The sequence below is a fragment of the Pinus tabuliformis genome, chromosome J (assembly GCF_031772625.1).
Source record: "Pinus tabuliformis cultivar Carrire ecotype Pingquan chromosome J, CPIR1, whole genome shotgun sequence".
Classification (NCBI taxonomy): domain Eukaryota; kingdom Viridiplantae; phylum Streptophyta; class Pinopsida; order Pinales; family Pinaceae; genus Pinus; species Pinus tabuliformis.
In genome coordinates, this window is record NC_142295.1 from 923,493,356 (window position 1) to 923,509,136 (window position 15,781).

General features: G+C 36.2%; 2 pseudogenes; both read left to right on the top strand.

Moving 5' to 3' along the window:
* The first annotated feature begins 5,021 nt into the window (after positions 1 to 5,021).
* LOC149229778 (pathogenesis-related thaumatin-like protein 3.1 pseudogene) lies at positions 5,022 to 5,480 on the top strand (annotated as a pseudogene).
* Positions 5,481 to 6,298: 818 nt separating this feature from the next.
* LOC149229779 (GCN5-related N-acetyltransferase 8 pseudogene) lies at positions 6,299 to 15,069 on the top strand (annotated as a pseudogene).
* Positions 15,070 to 15,781: the final 712 nt, after the last annotated feature.

Sequence of the window (15,781 nt, forward strand, 5' to 3'; positions counted from 1 at the left end):
CTTTATGAGTATATAGAGTCTTTAGAAAAATGTAGAGAATAAAGAGAAGCCAAGCTACAAATAGAGTTAGAAGCCATGCTAGAAAAAAATTTGCATTTCTTGAAAACATGATCCAAAAACAAATAGAAAATAAAATAGAACTATTGGAGAATAAAATGGAAGCAATAGAGACTAGGTTGTAGGTTATAGAAAAACAAAACCAAGATACTAACCAAACATCCCAGCAAGGAGACACTGATATTTTAGAGAGTCTTAAAATGAAAGACATGATTAAAGAACTAGAAGAAAAAGTTAATAGCCACCTCACCCTAAATAATGTGGTAGATAAATTAGATATCAAACCAATTAAAGATGAAATGAAAAGTTAATAAAATTAGACCACGAGCGTAACAAAAGGGCCTTGAACCTTATAATCTTCGGTTTAAAAGAGGAAGTAGATGAAGATACTTTAGCCATAGCCCAGACAAAATTACATAATAGATTACAAATTGAAACAACATGTCTCACAGAAGCAACAAGGTTGGGGAAATTAGCTGAGAATAAAAGAAGACTAATCCAAATAAAAGTGAGCTCTATTGATCATAAGTACGACATACTTAGTAAAACTTCAAGTCTAACAGGAATGAGAATATTTATAAATGAATATCTCATTTCAGAAGATCAAGCAGAATTAAGAAAGGAGGTTCAAAAGGTAAAAGAAGTTAGAAAGGAAGGAAAATGGGCAATAATAAAAAATAGAAAAGCCTTTATTTGAAATAAAAACCAAAAAGATAGTAATAAATAGCAATTCAACATGCTTTAGATCCTTTCTTGGAACTGTCGGGATTTTCCATGGAACAAAGGTCCCAAGCTAAGTTGGATCTCAAATGATGTTGATATTATTTTTCTTGTTGAAACTTGGGAGCACGAAGAATCTAAGGTCCCTAACATAGATGGCTTTATGCTATGGTCTACCTGGAACAAGCGATCCTCCCGTAGAGGCATTGGGGGAATAGTTTGTTACATTAAGAAGAACATCTCCCCCCATCCTGGGATTTATAAAAACGACCCTAACAACCAATATATTTGGATATAGATCAGTGAAATTAATAGTAAAAAGACCTACATAGTAATGTGTTATTCCCCCCCATCAATTATAACTTCTATAAAAAGAAGAATCTAGATAAAAATAGCCCTTACAATGGTTTAGAGAATGATATTTATAGCCTAAGGAATGAAGGTAATATCCTTTTAATAGGTGACTTTAATGCTCGAACTTCAAGCAACCAAGCTATTATTCTAAGCAATCATTCCAACCCTAATCCTCTTTGGTTAGACGAAGACCCTACTCTGGCTAGTAGGTACAAAAGGAGCTCTGAAGACCTCGGGGAAAATTTGTTTGGGTCAGAGCTATTCAAGCTTTGTAGTGCTTAGGATCTCATAATTTGAAACGGTCTAAAGAAGTGGCCCAATTCCAGCAAGATGACCCGCGTCCATGGAATTGGTAGCAGCATGGTAGACTATGTTATTTCTGATCTCCCGTTATACAAAAAAATAATAAATTTTCACATCTTAAATGACCACGAGCCTGACTCTGATCATAGGCCTTTACTTATAACTCTCAATTTTGTCATGCATAGAGATCCCATAGAAAATAATCCTTATAGCCAAAAGAACTTAATATTTGATAGAAATAAAAATGATCTCTTTCTAAATGAATTAAAAAGTAATTTGCTTCCTTTATCTAGTATAGACAACATAGAAGACATCTATCATAATTTTACTGCAACTCTCTCATATTCTATTAACAAGTTTTCAATTGAAGTTTCAAATAATAAAAGAAATAGCAAAACCAACCCATGGTATGACAAAGATTGTAAAAGTGCAAGGAGAGCAATTAAGGAAGCTGTTGATGAATCTCTTAAAATGAACAAGATAAAAATATACAAAGCCCTAACTAAAAGGAAAAGGAGGTAGTACATTTGTCAAAGACAAGCATCTTACACCTCTCTAAGGTAGCTCCTAAGAAATTTTGGAGGCAGATTTTGACTAGGAAAACTAAAGATAATAATAAAATTGCTCTACACGATTGGAATTCCTATCTTAAAAAGCTTTATGAATCTTCAAATTTCATGGATAACTTGGAAACCCTGCTCACAACAAAGGAAGTTTTCTCTTTAGAAGACATTGAGTTTGGGGTTAATCGCCTGGCTAATGGGAAAGCTAAGGACATTGAAGGTTAGCAGGCAGAAATCTTAAAAATTGGAGGTCCTGTCCTCATCCCCCACACCCACAAGCTTTTCAATCAAGTAGTCAAGTAAGGGTTCCCTAAACCTTGGACTGAGAGCCTCATTATCCCTATTTTTAAAAGTGGGGATACAAATAACCCTTCTAATTATAGGACAATTATGATTAGCCCTCTCTTAGCCAAGTTATATGGTAGTATTTTGGAAAAGAAGTTAAGCATATGGCTTGAAAGTGAAGGTAAGCGGGCTAAAGGCCAAGCAGGTTTCAAAAGGTATCACTCAACAACAGATCACCTCGTTATGCTTAGGATCATTATGGAGGAATGCCATAATGATAAATCCAATCTCTTTTGTTGCTTTGTGGACTTTAGATAGGCTTTCGATATGGTTCCTAGAAACAATCTTTAGAATAGATTAGAAGAGCTAAAGGTTCCTTTCGAGTTGAGAGCTATTTCTATAAGGTTATACAAGAATGTAATTGCCAAGCTAAGGAGCAATGAGGGGTGGTCGAAAGATATTAAGTGTAATATCAGAGTTAAACAAGGTTGCCCCCTCTCCCCTACCCTATTTGGCATTTACATCGACAAGCTCGAAGGCTATTTAGAGGAAGCAGGATGTGCTGGCACGATCTTAGCTGGGATAGTCGTCATCCTTCTTCTCTATGCTGACGATATTGTTCTTCTCGCAAGGTGCCCATCTGATCTTGATAAGCAACCCAGGCTTCTCAAGGATTTCTGCTCTACCATGGGTATGACTATTAACACTGAAAAAACAAAAGTTATGATTATCAAATCTAAGAAGGACACTTACGCTAATTTTATATATGATAATAATAACTTGGAGGAAGTGTATTCTTACAAGTACCTAGGAATTGATGTTCATCACAAGCTCAATTGGAACTATAGCATTGAGAAAATGATTAATGGGGGGTGGAAAGCTTATTTTGGTCTTGAAAATAATTGTAAAAAGGAAAACCTCGTAATGTGGGATAAAAAGAAGTTCCTCTTTGAAACTTTAGTCACTCCTCTTATCTTATATGGATGTGAGGTTTGGGGTTGCAGCATCTCTAGAGAATCCTGGAGAAAGATTGAGCAAATCCAAGAGCGTTTTATAACGTATAACCTGAAAATTAAAAGTAATACACCCTATCCTATTCTCTTTATAGAAGTAGGTATTTCCCCTATCGAGAGCCTAGCTATGATTAGGCTTCTTTTGTACAAGCAGAAACTCAATGACGTAGGAGACAATAGACTTCCCAAGCTAGCCTTAAATTTTAGCCAAAACCACCTAAGGCTCAAATGAGGGTGGTATAAAGACACGAGGGCCTGGTTAAGCTATTTGGAGATCAACGAGAATGATGCATTGCAAAACATTAATAACATTAAAGATATTGTTACTTCTAAGTTCAAAGAAAAAATGTGGTGTGAGAAAGATTTACCGGCTAAAAGAAAATTAAGTTATTATAAGAAGGTCATCAACCCCACCCTAGAAGATCAAAAGTATCTCTCTATTTTAACTAGCTCAAAGAAGAAAATTAATATAGCAAAGATTAGAACGAATTCTCATGAGCTCCATAGTGAAACAGGTCGTTGGGTAGTTCCTAAAACACCACGGATGGAAAGGATCTGCGATCTATGTGAGAATAGGAACATCGAGGATGAAAACCACTTCCTCTTAGAGTGCTCCGCCTACAACCACATTGCATCTCAGTTTCATAATCTTTGTCACAACACTGACCTTCCTAGCCTTTTACAATGTCAAAATTATAATGAGCTCGGGAGGCTTCTCTCCAAGGTTTTTGAGCATAGGAATCAAATCTTAAATCAAACTAAATAATTTGTTTCTTTGGGTCCAATAAACCAAAGTTTGATCTCAGTGGACGTTAACCACCACCATCATCATCATAATCAACTTTTTATTTTTTTATAATATATATATATATATATATATATTAATTTATATATATATATATTTTAATTTAATTGTATTTTTAAAATTTTAATAATATGTTTTATGAAATAAATTATGAAAATTATAATCTATATCCCGATAATACACCACTATACATGATTAGAAATATGTCCACATTAAAATCCAAAAAATATTTTGTATAAAATACTAATTATTTAATTTATATAATTTAACTAATTATAATAATTAAAATCTATTATTAGTTAAATTAAAATCTATTATTAATAATTAAATTATATAAAATGTATTATATTTATTAATTATTAAATTTATAAAACTTAACTAATTATAATCCACATATAAAATATATTAATAATTAAGATATATAAAATCTATTACATGGTAAAGAGAGGGTAGTTGAATATGATATAGAATTTTACATGGAAGCATGTTATAAGGGTAATCAACCCAACGTTCAGTTTGTTATAAATATTATAACGATATTCCATGATCTTTGAACATTACAGTTTGATGAGAAACAAACTTTACCATTAAATTTTATCTCACAAATTAACCATTCCTTTGCAGGAAAAGTCGCCCTCCATGAACATGGGCGATTGGAGTCTCGATAGTTAACGCAGATGCCTGGTGAGAAACGGCGGCTGTGAATATGAAGGCGTCCATCCGTATATTTCCTACTGTGTTTTAATATTTACACTATCAGACATTGAAAAATAGATCGTCGGCAAAATATCAAATTCTTCATAGTGCTTGGTCGCCTTACTTGTCTTCGTCAAAGCACAGACCTGTGTTGCGTAAGTCATACAATATAGCCCACCACTCTCTGTCAGTCATACAATATTCATTATCTAACGCCATCTGTGACTCGACGCTAGCGGGCTAGGCAGTTGCACCACTGGTGACGGCGGCGGGTTACTGAATTGTCAAGGCTATGGACGTGTTCCTGCAACTCTTTTTGAATATGCTCTGAATCAGTTCAGCAATCTAGACTTCTATGATATCTCTCTCGTCGTTGGTTTCAACATCCCTCTTTCTGCAACTCCGTCCAATTCTAATTGCAAGAAAATCGGGTGCACCAGCAACATAAATGCAATCTGCCCTTCAGAATTGAAAGTATCCGGTGGATGCAAAAGCGCTTGTGCTGCTTTCAATACGCCCCAGTACTGCTGCAGGGGCGCGTTCCTGAAAAACTGCCCTCCCACTAACTATTCCAAATTCTTCAAGGGGCAGTGCCCGCAGGCATACAGCTACGCCAGGGATGATAGTTCCAGCGCTTTCAGTTGCCCTGCTGGTGGTAATTACAAAATTGTCTTCTGCGGTTAGCATGAGTGTCATGTTATTATCGGCCATCCTTGATTGCTGATTCCGGGATCGGCCATTGATTGCTGATTCCCCGAATATTCGGGGATCGGACATTGATTGCTGATTCCCCGAATATTCGGGGATCGGATGGACATGGTCGCGGTCAAAAATGGACATTGGCGCGGTCAATTTTTGACCGCGACCATGTCCATCCGATTCTCGAATATTCAGGAACACGTTACCGAATATTCAGGAACACGTTATGATCCAAAAAAACGCGAGTGAATAAAATCAGCGCCATGTAGTATGAGAATGCGCCAGCTTCTCTGTGTGCAATATGAAAAGCCGTTGAAGGTGTTGAGATTGATGGAATTATATTTATATTAGGATTGTCCTCTTGGAATTCGTTATTCACTTTCTATGATTTTAGAGTAATGACACGTATAGATGGCTTCCTTTTGTTAGATAATCACAGCGATATCATGCAAATTGCACCAGTAAAATTTGCACACAACTCCACCATTATTTCAGACAACAAGACTTTAAAGTCAACTCCTAGATTTTTCACTCAGAATCTATATGCCGTTTTTAATTTTTTTATATATGTATTTTTTATCACCTTTTAGAATGCTATATAATATGGTTAATGTAACCTTGTACTAACCTCGTACTAGTCTAACAAGGCAAAGGAATTCTCTAGTTTCCGTTACCGTCTGGAAAAACGTCCGGCTCCGGCCACCGGCAATTCCTCCGCCCTCAGCCACCTTTCGCGAGCTCCGCCACCGTTCCACCCACCACCGTGGAACATTAATTCGTCTGACAGAATTCTGAGCGCGGGTATGGCAATTCGAATTTGCCCCAAACCAATTCCCATTTCGCTCATTTGCATTCGAATTTTCCCCGCGGGCTCTGCAGCTCCCCTAACCAATTCAACTCACCAGCTCTGCAGCTCACCAGCTCACTCCGAGGGAAAACTCTACCCCGCGCTCTGCAGCTCACCACCCAGGCGACAGACAGGCAGCAAACCAAGGCGGACATCACCAGGGGACAGACAGGCAGGTTCATTTTTCCACTCTTCTCACCTTCCCACCGCTCAAACTGGATTTTGTTCGTTCAAAGCTCTCTACTTTCTTACGAATTAAGAAGATGTTCCTCACATTCTGAAGCTAATTGAGTAGTTAGTCGAGTTCGAATGCCTGACTGATCATTGCAAGGTGACTGAAGAGGCTCTATCATCAACCCTCTTTAGCGCACATTCCAGTCCAGCACACACCATTCCACTCTTCCAAACCCCATTTTAGCGGCCTGCCCGGCAACTGCCTTGAGAAGAATGCTACCCAAACCCCTTCTCCTGTATGGCTCTCTCACAAAAAGATCCTCTATGTAAAATCCTGGCTTTGCCAAAAACATCGAATAGTCCCTGAAAAACAAAACAAAACCCACAACTGTCCTGTCGTTTCCCAGAGCCGAGACGAACGAAACCCTTTCTGGGTCGTTCACGGGGGTTTTGAAGTTCACATCTTGCTCATGATCATGCTCAGTGTGTCATAAGTAAGGAAATGTTAATATTTGTCCAAGAAATCACATCCATCATGATGGTCTAACAAGGCTGGTAAGCTGCATTTTGGGACTTGGTCATCTTTATATGTTTTAAAAAAAAGTTTCGTCTATTGAGCAATTTATATGATTCCAAGTCGGCAGGCATGATCAATTCAAGTTTTACATACAGGTGGCTTTTCTAGCCCATGAATAATATCCCTGCCGATGAATTTGGTCATCGACCATGCAGACAAGTCAGTGCAACTTTTGCAAACAAAAATTCAGAAAAGTTCCAAACAGGGCATTTCAATTCCAAGCCTTTAAGGATTTTCGTTGTACAGATGGTCCTCATTTTTTGGAAATTTAGTGGGCTTGCTAAGTGAAATCTTCAAGAAAGTTTTAGATTTCAAAAACATTAGCTTGTTCTAATTTGTGATCTATCCTCTCTTTAGTTACTAGCAAACACGTAAATTTAGTTGGAAGAAGGAACAACAGTAACCACATGTAATAGCCCCTGGGGCGTAGACCAGTTAGTGACAGGGTGTTTGTTAAAACTTAAGGCACACCTTGTGTAAAAGGTCCCAGGTTCAAACCCCAACTTACCTGTGTTCACAGAAGGGGCATATGTGGAAACCTAGAGGTTATAGTGGCAATGATCAGAATTGATCCCGAGCCATGCGAGTACGAAATGGGCCTAATTGCCAATTCCTCTAGTCAAACATTTAAAAAATTAAACCAAATAAAAAACTTTAAAACAGTAAGTGCATATGATGAATTTTGAACCACCTTCCATACAGGAACACAAACTAAGCATATAAACGAAAGAGTATTGTTGAAGCAAACCAAGTTCACCATGCTAAGATATTCAAAATTCAAGTATTAACAAGATGTGTAGAAATTGAAAACTGCTATTTAACATGACAGAAAAGGCTTAGAAAATTTTCCTCGTTTTTTGCAAGAGGTTTTTAACCCAGGTATGATACATAAAAGCTTGCCATAAATGTTCCAAGTTACATGTAAGAAGTGAACATTCCTGTATATCAACTGAAAGCAGAGGCAATCCAAAGAGTAATTATAGATAAACCAACCTGTATAACCTTTCTGTAGATTTTATCTTATTCGTGCAATCCAATCAGAAGAATAAGAATCAAATTTAGATTGAACAAAGTTATCATTATTTCATTAACAATCTAACAGAGAAATGAAGCAGCGATAATACAGAATCCTCATTTGTTTATAATATTTCCAAAAGATTATATCTACCTTGGAATTTATCGCATTTCTAAGTGATCTACATATTTCTATTAACAAGTTTAATGTAAAACGGAATAAAATAGTAACTTTCGAAACAATCACAGGAAAAATGATTTCGAAAAACAAAAGAAAACAAATTTTTTATCATTCCTTGGTATCAAATGTGTACAACTTCACCATTTTTATGCTCCATGTATCCTCATTATGCTTACATTCTTGACAAAACCTTTAATTTGCATTCACTGTGCTGTGTGATTGGCTTCTGTCTAGTCTATATAACACCAATTAAATTTGGCTTATTTGCATTCTACAAAATTAGGCATGTAGCATTTATTCATAGAGAAATCATTTTTAACTAGGCAAGAGTTCAAAGCTTCTAAACTTGACAACATATGTAAAGAAGAGACTTATAAAATACTACATCATTCAAGCAATGAATTATGAACTGGAGAATAGCTAAAGGCCAATAAATCGTCCAACTAGCAGCATCCATATCAATTTAAAGACTGGATACAACATGGATAGAGAATTTTGAGCTGGTACGAGCTTTTTTGCATTAATCCTGAGAAGATTTCCCTTACCACCAACACCTGCCATGCACAGAGTTTGAATATATTTTCAAATTCAATTTATAGTTCAAACATTATTACCATGTCGTATCAAATTTGATTCCCTCAAGTTACAGACTTCTCATCAAGGGAAAAAACAACAATTTGAAAAACAATTTAAATTTTACAGAGACTAATTCAAATTGCAGTTCAGAATCCTCTCTCTTTCCATCTTCAGTGGAAGTTTGACACCGAGAGACCCAAAATGTTACCCACTTTCCAGCATACATTGACAATCACTAGACCAAACAAGTTTTGTAAAAATTACACAAGCAAAATTGATTCTGCTCCTTAACCTTGCATTGATTGCCAATCCCACTACCTTAGATCAACTTGCCACTTGCCATCAAAGTTAAGTGGGCAGTTAATGGTAAATCAACAAGGGATACAATCCATTGTTGCATAGGGACAGATTCATGGAAGTCTTACCCAGATAAGTGCCAGGCTGATAGCATACCTTAACAATCATTAAAGAACACAACTATTGCAAGAATCACACATAAGCTAAATTGATTCTATTCCATCAGCTTGTGTCTACTGCCAATCCCACTACCTTATATCAACTTCCCATCAAAGTTCAATTAGGTACTAAATGGTAAATCAACAACAGATAGGAGCCGTTTGTTGCATAGGGACAGAATCATGGATTGTAATCGAACATAATTGTTTGATCTTGAATAAAATTACAAGTTTCAAAACCATTGGTCATAATAGAACATACAGTATGCACAATATCCTATGTTCCACCAAGTTTCCAGGGCAGCAGAGTGCATGAGTGGAGAAACACACGTGGGGAACATGTGGGAAACCATAAATTTTAGGGAGATTCATGGGGGATAGGGGGACATTGGGGCCCCTAACATAGGGATCCCCATATGATAAAATCTCAACAACAACAATTCAACCCATGAAAATTCATCAATGTACAATCGAGTGGAAATGCTATAATCCAAAATTTGGAAAATTGTTAAGTCCATTGAAATATGAATGGGATATAAAATTTTACTTTCTCCATATGAAGTCCAATGAGATTGGCACCTCTCAAACATCTTGAAATAATTAATATTACCATTAATTACCAAGGTCACAAACTTCTCAAAACTCAATCCTCTATCTTTGTTCTGTCTTATCAGGTCAGGAATCATTTCCCATGTTTTCCCCTTATCTTTTTTCTGTGGATGGGAGGGGGGGTGGTGGTGTAGCGGGGCAAAATCATCCTTCACACTTGGGAATCATTTCCCTGAGCTTCCTGAAAAGTGGGACATACAGCCCTTGAAGTATGGGAAACACACTAGGGGGCACATCCCCATGGAACACTGACAATATCTAAACCAAACCCACTAACTAATGAATTTAATTAATATCTTCATCCATCAATCCATTCAAAATTGGATTTTAAAATATAATGCCAAGTTGAATTGTCATCAACCTCGGAAAATACCAGCTTTTACCATCTTTGTTTGTCATATATCACTTGCCAGTCATTTGACATGTGGGATGATCCTTGAACACTGGGTGTCTACCACTAGTTTCTCTCTTCTGTCAATAATGAAATGTAAAACTATACAAATTGCTGAATTGCAGAGCATCCTCACATAATTGATATGCATACTAGACATGGCCACAAAACTCCTTCCATAGTTTCCCCCTTTAATCAGACCCTCAATCTCCTAGTCATTATACATGTGTGCTGCACAATAATTGTCCTAATCAAATTCAAGCCCAAATACCTATTTCATACTACTCTATGCCATCACTTCAACTCTAATTTATGCCATAGGTGTTCCTAGCTGTAACAATAAAATGATTGAAGTTACTTGCCATCAAAATCTCACCACACAGGATTTATTGTTTTTCAACATCAATCATGATGCAAGGAGTACCTGAACGGTGGATGGTGATATACCCTCAGGGACTTCATGTACAAAGAGCATGTAAACAAGCTCCTATGATCCACCGATGCAATTAACTGCAGTCAGCTTCTTGCATGAGATAAGTCAAAGGCAACACTATGATAAACAAAGCCCCAGCATTCACACATATAGTTATGGAAATTGTCAAATAGTTTGATTGGTATATGTGAAAGTCATAGTAAATATAGCATGAACATTTTATGTCTACTCCATATACCCATCTTTCCTGCCTTTAAAAAGAAATATAATTTGATGCAATTATTTTCCCAATCTAAAAAAAACTGAATATAATAGAATTCTAGATATTCCCATGAACAATAGAAGAAAACAAAAAGTTGATTTAGGATTGATAACAAGAACCATAAAGCAAAGAGAATAGCAAGAATGAAAACAAATGAGTTTCCTTCTTATACCAAATAAGCTTATGCTGAGATCATTTTTACTGAGCATTAGTAATCCTAAAAAGATGAGCTTGAATCCTTTTAATGGCAGAAATGTGTAGTGGCCAGTGGATATGCTAAAAAAGGGGTTCTCTTCTTTGCAACAATTCTCCAATAAAAGAAATAATTGAAATCTTACAGTAATGCCTGCTTACCAAGTTCAAGCTGTGTAGAACTGGAATCATGGGTTAGTTTGATTGGTATATGTTAAAGTCACAGTAAATATAGCATGAACATTTTATGTCTACTCCATATACCCATCTTTCTTGCCTTTAAAAAGAAATATAATTTGATGCAATTGTTTTCCCAATCTAAACCAAACTGAATATAATAGAATTCCAGATATTGCCATGAACAATAGAAGAAAACAAAAATTTGATTTAAGATTGATAACAAGAACTATAAAGCAAAGACAATAGCAAGAATGACAACAAATGAGCTTCCTTCTCGTACCAAATGAGCTTATGTTGAGATCATTTTTATTGAGCATTAGTAATCCTCAAAAGATGAGCTTGAATCCTTTTAATCGCAGAAATGTATAGTGGCCAGTGGATATGCTAAAAAATGGGTTCTCTTCTATGCAACAATTCTCTAATAAAAGAAATAATTGAAATCTTATGGTAATGCTTGCTTACCAAGTTCAAGCTGTGCAAAACTGGAATCATGGGGTAGTTTGATTGGTATATGTGAAAGTCACAGTAAATATAGCATGAACATTTTATGTCTACTCCATATACCCATATTTCCTGCCTTTAAAGAGAAATATAATTTGATGCAATTGTTTTCCCAATACAAAACAAACTGAATATAATAGAATTCCATATATTCCCATTGAAAATAGAAGAAAACAAAAAGTTGATTTAGGATTGATAACAAGAACCATAAAGCAAAGACAATAGCAAGAATGACAACAAATGAGATTCCTTCTCGTACCAAATGAGCTTATGCTGAGATCATTTTTACTGAGCATTAGTAATCCTCAAAAGATGAGCTTGAATCCTTTTAATGGAAGAAATGTGTAGTGGCCAATGGATATGCTAAAAAAGGGGTTCTCTTCTCTGCAACAATTCTCCAATAAAAGCAATAATATAAATCTTATGGTAATGCCTGCTTACCAAGTTCAAGCTATGTAGAACTGGAATCATGGGGTAGTTTGATTGGTATATGTGAAAGTCACAGTAAATATAGCATGAACATTTTATGTCTACTCCATATACCCATCTTTCCTGCCTTTAAAAAGAAATATAATTTGATGCAATTGTTTTCCCAATCTAAACCAAACTGAATATAATATAATTCCATATATTCCCATGAACAATAGAAGAAAACAAAAAGTTGATTTAGGATTGATAACAAGAACCATAAAGCAAAGACAATAGCAAGAATGACAACAAATGAGCTTCCTTCTTGTACCAAATGAGCTTATGCTGAGATCATTTTTACTGAGCATTAGTAATCCTCAAAAGATGAGCTTGAATCCTTTTAATGGCAGAAATGTGTAGTGGCTAGTGGATATGCTAAAAAAGGGGTTCTCTTATGGCAGAATATAAAAAAATGATGAAAAAAGCTCATTAAATATACCTTCTGTGGAATTCTAGAACCTAAAACTCTGTTTCAAATAATTGAACCCCATCGATATTTTTAAATGCTGTCAAATTTTATAAATTCTGTTAAGGGAAATGAGCAAGGACAAAAATTCTTGGAACATTTATAAAGTGTAATGTAACATGGGATTTTGTAGTTCCTAGAAAATGCCTAAGCCATTTCAACTATCAGGGGTAGGTGGGTATAGGAATATTGTCATTACTATATGCATCACAGAGCCATTTGATCAACAGCGGAAATATGGTGAGGGGAGCAGATTTCAAAGAATGAATCAGTGTTTTCATTGGCATGTTCGAGGAACATAGATGGAATAGAGTGGACACTTGCAAGGATCTTCCTTATTAGCTTAAATTGGTTAATTAATAATTTAAAGGGGTTACCATTGGAATGATAAGTACAATGATTGCAAAGGATTTGCTTTACTGACATAAAAATGAAGATACCAAAATGGAGTGGAGTTGAACATCAAAAGTTTGGAATATAATAGATTGCTAGCAAGAAATTCACTGCAATGGATTTCATTATATTTAATTTATTACAAAATTCTAGAACTGTTTCCTCAAGACTGTGGAAACTGCCACAGTATTGAATAGTACTTCCCTCGTGCTTCTAGAGCATCATTTCATGTAATGATGCTTATACAAAAGGTAAATGAATCTATCACAACTTTATCACTTGCTGTACAACTGGAAGTTGGAAAACCATGGACTAGATAAAATACAAGTCTTCAACCATGACCATCACTTCCATGATGCATTTTACAACAAAAAATATTTGTATAGATAAGCATTGTGTGCTTGGCAAAAGACCACATTGTGTGCTTGGATTAGAATTGCATGCTTGGAAAAATAGCACATTGTGTGCTTGGCTGAGAATTTATGTCTTCCACATTGAGGTTCAATGCATGGACAATCCTGGTTGGAAGTAGAACTGTAGAACAACCTGAAAAAAAAAAGAGCATCCACGTTAAAATTTTGAAAATTAATCAACACCATCATTATCCTAGCAGACCATAAACTATATGTGACCAGAAACATCAACATGCATATATACACGATCACACAAGATCAAAATAAACACTTTCACTGAACACACAACTAAAAGATAACAACCGACATTGATTTGGGCAATAGGACAGTTAACACTTTATCATAGGCATAAAAGGACAGAACATCGTTCAGTGAACATCAACAAATCATGAAGAGGGAATGTTCAAAATAACATAACAATCTACTACGCTATCATATACTATTCCGTGAAGGCAAAATCAGCTTGATGAAGTCATGAAAATCCAACAAGATCTCTAACTAGAGGCAAGGAATCAAAAATCCAACAACAAAAAATGCAATGATAAGGTTCAAACCTCATTGGCCTTTGACCATGACAATGTCTAGGTTGTTTATGGGATTAAAATATTTAAAAAATAAAATAAAAATAAATACATAAGGGTAACAAGAAGCATGAAAAAACAGGGTAATGAGAATAACCTTGTTTCACCTAAAATAATGGAAAACTTAGAAGCAAGAAAGCCTTAATTGTCACCAACAAAGCTAGGATGAGATAAAATTCAACAATAGGTCTATGAATAAATCAATTCCGTGGAACAAGAGGCACATAATGAAAAGGTACAAGATTATTCTCATATTCCTGAACATTATTTTGAGTAGTGTGACTTTCCTTTAGACATTCCTATGGAAAAGGATATCATCAAAGCATCAAAATAAGAGGTAACAGAACTGGAAGTTTTAGAGAGACATATCAAAAGAGAGAATGAAATGCTCAAAGAGAAAAACCACAAGATTCTGAAAAGGATGTATCACTGGTAGCATAAAAATTCCAAACTCAAGAAATATAGGAGGGAACCCTCTTTAGCGCACCTCCATTCCAAGGTCCCACAACCTTCCTGCTAGAAATATCTCATAAAAACTTCCCGACCCCCGAAACCGTAGATGAATCATTTGAACAGACGGTTAAGAATGTGAACTTCAAAAGCCCCATGAATGACCCAGAAAGGGGTTCATTCGTCTCGGCTCTAGGAAACGACAGGACAGTTGTGGTTTTTGTTTTGTTTTTTAGGGACTATTCAACATTTTTGGCAAAACTGGGATTTTACATAGAGGATCATTTTGTGAGAGAGCCTTATAGGAGAAGGGGTTTGGGTAGCATTCTTCTCAAGGCAGTTGCCGGGTAGGCCACTAAAATGGGGTTTGGAAGAGTGGAATGGTGTGTGTTGGACTGTAATGTGTTCTAAAGAGGGTTGATGACATAGCCTTTTCAGTCACCTTGCAATGATCAGTCAGGCGTTCGAACTCAACTAACTACTGAATTAGCTTCAGAATGTGAGGAATATCTTCTTAATTCGTAAGAGAGTAGAGAGCTTTGAACTAACAAAATCCAGTTTGAGCAATGGGAAGTTAATAAGAGTGGAAAAATGAACCTACCTGTCTGTCACCTAGTGATGTCTGCCTTGGTTTGTTGCCTGTCTGTTGCCTGGGTGATGAGCTGTAGAGCGCAGAGTAGAGTTTTCCCTCGGAGTGAGCTAGTGAGCTGGTGAGCTGCAGAGCTGGTGAGTCGAATTAGTTAGGGGAGCTGCAGAGCCCGTGGGGAAAATTCAAATGTAAATGAGCGAAATGGGAATTGGTTTGGGGCAAATTCGAATTGCCATACCCATGCTCAGAATTTTGTTAGACAAATTAATGTTCCACGGTGGTGGGTGGAATGGTGGCGGAGCTCGCGAAAGGTGGCTGAGGGCAGAGGAATTGCCGGTGGCCAGAGCCAGACGATTTTCTGGGTGGTGACAGAAACCGGGCAATTCCTCTGCCTTGTTAGACTACTCCGAATAAAAGTGTGTTGTCTTATTATATAAGTTTAACGAAGAACACTAATAAGTGATACACTATATCTAATAGAATAACTTTGAGAAATCTTACAAAATACCTAAATACCTAATAAGCATGTGGAAT